We start from the raw sequence: 5,900 nt of genomic DNA, 5'->3' as shown, positions 1-5,900 counted from the left end.
CCAATAAAGTGATTAATTTTTTAAAAAGCATTGCTTACAAAATCACAGAACCTTTAATAAACAAAACTATCCAAATGTAAAACTATTGTTTCTCAACATATCCTTCTGAAGGCAGTGTGCTCATCGCTCTACTCATTCCTGGGAGGAGCACACCCCCAGCTGGAGGAAAATGTCTCTGTTTCTCTGGCCTTTTAATGGGCTTCTTTCTGATGAAATTCTCCGTTTTGGAGAACTCAGCGTGAACTGATTTAAGACCCTTGCCTTTGTCATATAACACATAATCATGAGATTAAGGCCATCGTATTCATAATCCCATCCATAAGCCAAGGCAGGGGATGGCACAGGTTGTCTATGGCATCTTCATGGTGGCATCAAGAGTAGAGGCAGAGGATTACTTTTACTCTATTGAAGAATATGGTTTTTCTACAAGGAACACTGTTTTCCATTAGAACAATTGTTTTCCATTTCCTAGCCATTTTTGTGAAGCAATTTTGTGATCAGATTTTGAGCCCATCAGCTTTTCCTTATGGAGATCATATAATACACACACATAATTTGTTTATTGGTAGTTGTAAAAGTGTAACAGGAGAAGACTCTGATTCTGAGTGTGGTGAACTTTAACTGAGAATTTCTTGCACCTTCGATCATAAACACAGAGTGTCTTTTGTGAACTCCATGGCATCAAGGACTAAAGCGAGTGATAAAGAAATAGAAGATCAAACATTCAATCAGTGATCAAACATTCAATCGGGATGCATTCATAATTATTGGTCATTGGAATGCAAACGTTGGAAACAAAGAGAAAGGAAGAGTGGTTGGGGAGTATGGGCTCGGCGATAGAAAGAAACAAAGCTGGAGATTGCAAGATAGAACGTGATAAGTCCAACAACATCTTCATGAGAAATACCTCTCTGCAACACCTAAGCAGGGACTATAATACACTTGGACTTGTCCACAGAAATCCAATTGCCTATATCTGTGGGGAAAGACAATAGAGAAGCTAAATATCAGCAGCTAAAACCAAGCCAGGAGCCAATTGCAGAACACACCATCGATTGCTCATATGTAAGTTCAGATTGAAGCTTAAGAAAATTGAAATAAGCCCACAAGAGCAAAAATACGACCTTGAATCTATCCCTCCTGAATTTAGAGAATGTTTTAAGAACAGATTTGATGGATTGAACACTAATGACACAAGACCTGATGAGCTGTGGGATGACATCAAGAACATCATTCATGAAGAAAGTCCGTAAAGCAGCAGAAAAGATCAGAATAGATGTCAGAAGAAACTTGTTTCTAATTGCACAGAAACTAAGGTAAATGGAAGAAATGATGAAGTAAAAGAGCTGAATAGAAAATTTCAAAGGGCAGCTCGAGAAAACAAGGTAAAATATTAGAATGAAATGTGCAAAGACCAAAAGTTATAAAATCAAAAAGGAAAAACATGCTCAGCGTATCTGATACTGAAAGACTTGAAGAAAATTTCAAGCCTCAAGTTGCCATAGGGAAAAAATACACAGCCACTTTCCCACAAAGAACCAATGGATATTCAACCACTTTAAGAGGTAGCATATGGCCAGGAGCCACTGGTACTGAAGAAAGAAGCCCAAACTATACTGAAGGCATTAGTCAAAAACTGAGCTCTAGGAACTGATGAAAGACCAACGGAAATGTTTCAACAAGCTGATGAAACAGTGGAAAAAGTGGAATACTGCATGGTTTAAAATCAGGAAAGGTGTGTGTTACACTGTATCCTGTCACCATCTTTATTCAAGTTGTATGCCAAATAAATCATCAGAGAAGCTAGATTATAGGAAAGCAAATGTGGTATCAGGATTGGAGTGGGCTTATTAACAACCTGTGATATGTAGATGACACAACCTTGCTTGCTGAAAGTGAGGAGGACTTGAAGTACTTGCTGATGAGGAGCAATGATTGCAGACTTCACTATAGATTACAATTGAACACAAGGAAGATCAAAATCCTCACAACTAGACCAGTGGATGACATCACGATAAATGGAGAAAAGTTGGCGGTTGTCAAGGATTGTGTCTTGCTTGCATCCACAATCAATAATTGTAGAAACAGGAGTCAAGCAATCAAAGGCTGCAGTGCATTGGGTAAATCTTCTGCAGAAGACCTCTTTAGAGTATTGAAAAACAGGGATGTTAGTTTGAGTACTAAACTCTTCCTGACCAAGCATGGTGCTTTCAATCTACTCATATATGTGAAAGTTGGACATGGAATAAGAACGACTGAAGAAGAATCCATGCATTTGAATTATGGTGCTGGCAAAGAATATTGAAAGCATCACGGACTAACAAGAGAACAAAGAAACTGGTCTTGGAAGAGGTACAGCAGAATGCTCTTTAGAGGACAGGATGGCGAGACTGCTCTCATGTACTTTGGGCACGTTGCTAGGAGAGATCGGTCCCTGGAAAAGGGCCTCACGCTCAGTACAATGGAGGGGCAGTGACAACATAGAAAGATTCTCAACACGCTGAATTGACCAGTTGCTGGTTGACACAGTTGTCTCAACCACAAGCACTATTGTGAAGGTGTGGTACATAGGTCGTTATGTTTCATTCTGCGGTACCAAGGGTCTTTATGTTTCATTCTGTGGTACATAGGGTCGTTATGGGTCAGAACTTACCGAATGATACCTAACAACACTGGACATTGGGCTTGTTGCGGAAATAATCAGGTTTTATTATTGGTTGACTATTAACCATACGAAAAATAAATCTATACCAATTGCATTGCAATAATGTCTCAATAGTTTGAATTGAACAGCAAAGTAACATCCTTAAAAAAATAGTATATATACGATAATATTATTTCTACTAAAGCAATGCCAAACAACTATGAATATACATGTATATATGTCAATATGTAGCACATGGAGATGATTCTCTGAGTGAAACACATGGTTTCCACTTTTGACTACTAACTGGAAGTTTAGAGATGAGTCCACCCAGACACAACTTGAAAGAAAGGCCAGGAGATCTACTTTTGCGTATGGGTGGGTAGGTGGGCAAATCAGCTGTAGAAAACCCTATGGAGCATAATTTAACCCTGACACACATGGATCACCAAAAGTCAAAATCCACAGGAAAATTGGTTTTGTGGTTGAAAGTGTGGTGAAAAACCATGAAAGGATATATACTAGGTTATTAATATATTACTGTGGTTGGTGGTAAAGGAAAAAATAATAGATGTAAGGCTATAAGACAGAGGAATACTCAGCAAAGATGAGCAAAGGAAAAAACCTAAAATATAAATGTAGAATTATACTTAAAAATTTAAGCTAAAGAAAAATTGTGTGATAGTCAACTGAGATGAAAAAGATGGTTATGTTTAGTTGCCACATGTGAAATGAAATCAATTTTAGTTGTGAAAAACGCATGGGCTCTAGGGATGGATAAAAAGATGTGAAACCAAATGATTGTTACTTTATCCTTACTGAATAAAGGAGATGTTTGAGATTCCACTGCAACTCACTCCCACTGAGTCGATTCTGATTCATAGACATCCTATAGGAGAGTGTAGGTTTCTGAGGCTGGAGCAGAAAACCTCACCTTTCTTAAGTGGAGCTCTTGGTGGGCTTGCACTGCCGATCTGGGGGTAAGCGGCCCAGTGTATTACCTGCTATGTCGCCAGAGCTCCTTTTTACATGTGTAATAATCACTAGAATCAGATGGTTGAGTGCCATGGAATGACTCTTCCTTACACAGCATGAGACAAAGGTAGGAGTGACTGCAAACCAATAACCCATATTTCTGTACATGATGCTTTGTATTCCTGTGCAGTCTGAATTAAATCAACAGTGCTTCCACGTGCCTCCATTATACACAATATCACCGAACAGTAGGAAAGTCTCTCCAAATGTTAAATCATGATATAATGCCTTTTGATGTTGGTCTCAAATTTTGTAGACTTATTTGTAAGGTTTATGGACAATTGCTATAATTAGAGGTCAGAGGAGAGAGAAAAAGTAATGAGAAGATAGAGGGTTATAAAGGGGATCTTTATAATTATTGAGGCACCGGTTGTATGATGCTTACCCAGATAGTAACAAACTACTTTATTCTATATTTGTGAAAGTTATATATAAGACTGACAAGCTATTGTGCACAATATGTTCTATCATCCTACCTTGACAAATGTCCATTCAACACAATAAAATAAAAACACATGTGCAAAACCATAATTTTTATGTGACTTAAAGTCTTTATCTAGTTGCCAACTTAAGAAAATAAAAGCATAGTAACATGCCTCACAATATTACATTGAAATCTATATTATACAAAGTTAACAATAGTATGAATTGTTTAATATGGTAAAATATTCCTCAGTAAAAAAAGCAATGGTTATATGGAACCAGAAATTGGAATACAAACCAAAACAAAATATTTGATTATACATACAAACACTATTATGAAGAATTATTCAACTCGTGTTATCTGAGAGCAGGATTTAACATAAATCATTTTGGCTTTTCTCTTATTCCAATTCCTCTGTCACTTAAATCCTCATCATATTCCAAAGAAATATTTTCAATATTCAACTCCAAATTTTCATGGTGGTCAAATATACTTGTCTTGTGCTTTGAGGTTAAATGCAAGAGACATGGAAAATATTATTCCTGGTACCTGCTCACTACAAACTATGAGAATGTGTATATATTTGTGACACATGAAACCCTCTGGAAAGTGGATGCTAGAGAAGGGTGGTGACCCTCTTATTTGGATCCAAGTTCACTATAAGATTATATAACTGAAAGACCAGTGGGCAGGTGCTAGACATTTTTGATGTAAGAGTTTCAGCCATCTCACGGGTACACTGGGGAATACTGGAATGTCAAGAGGAACTGGTAAAGAGGGGTGTGTAAGAGACATCAGAGCTGGCTCAGTGAAGAGCCCGAGCCACACAGAATGTAAGCATAGATCATTGTATAATAGCTAACCAAAGCAAGGAAATAGGCATACTATTAATGCAGGTTTTCTTTTTACTTTTGCTATGGCCCCAGGCAGTGTAGTTCTCTGCCATGACTCCATGGCTAAAGCTGGCTTTGGTGGAAGAAAAGGCCCGTGGGCTCATTCTTACAGCTGTAGGTTGTTCTGCAGCATTCGTTCCATTTGTCACAAGACCTGCTTGGAGGTGAAGGGAAACTGCTTTCAGGAAGCCCTCTTCTAATACTCTCCTATGAACGGATTGAAGTCTGAAACTATATTTGTTCCCTTGAGACATCTTAATACCACAAACTTGGTGGCTTAAAACAACACAGTTACTCTATCACAGTTCAGGCGGACTGAAGTCAGAAACCAAGGCGTCAACAGAATTGGATTCTCCTGAATGCTCTGAGGAGCAATCTGCCCGAGCCTCTCTTCTAGTTTCAGGTGGTTGACTGCAGTCCTTGGCTTGTAGATACATCATTCCAGCCTGCTGCTATCTTTAAATCATCTTCCATGTGTATTTTCATTGGATTTGTAACTCTTTATAATGCATTCTGATTTCATTTTACTCCTTACGTTAATTTTATCTATAGAGACTCAAGTTCCAAATGAGATAACATTCTGACTTTCCAGGTGGACATGAATTTTATAGGATGCTGTTTAACCCACTATAAGGAGAAAGGGTTAATGTGATGGGTCTTCCACCAACACATGCTGTTCAAGTTTGCAGCCTGGTTACTATTCTGGCCTAGGCCTGAATTTTCCAGTCATAGAAATTCAATAGTCACTCAGGTATCAGAGTAAGTTATCACTCTGTGTTGCCTCTAACATAATTAGGAACAGGCCTGAAATTAAATGAGCACTCACATCACTTTCCAATCTTTCCTTATATCATCTCCAAGAATGAAAACTCCAGTTTAGCTATCCAGCTGCTTGCTTAATGGT

This window comes from Echinops telfairi, unplaced genomic scaffold (assembly GCF_000313985.2).
Source record: "Echinops telfairi isolate 266 unplaced genomic scaffold, ASM31398v2 ScPeMD7_21;HRSCAF=78, whole genome shotgun sequence".
In the NCBI taxonomy this organism is placed as follows: Eukaryota; Metazoa; Chordata; class Mammalia; order Afrosoricida; family Tenrecidae; genus Echinops; species Echinops telfairi.
Note: the sequence above shows the minus strand (reverse complement) of the source record.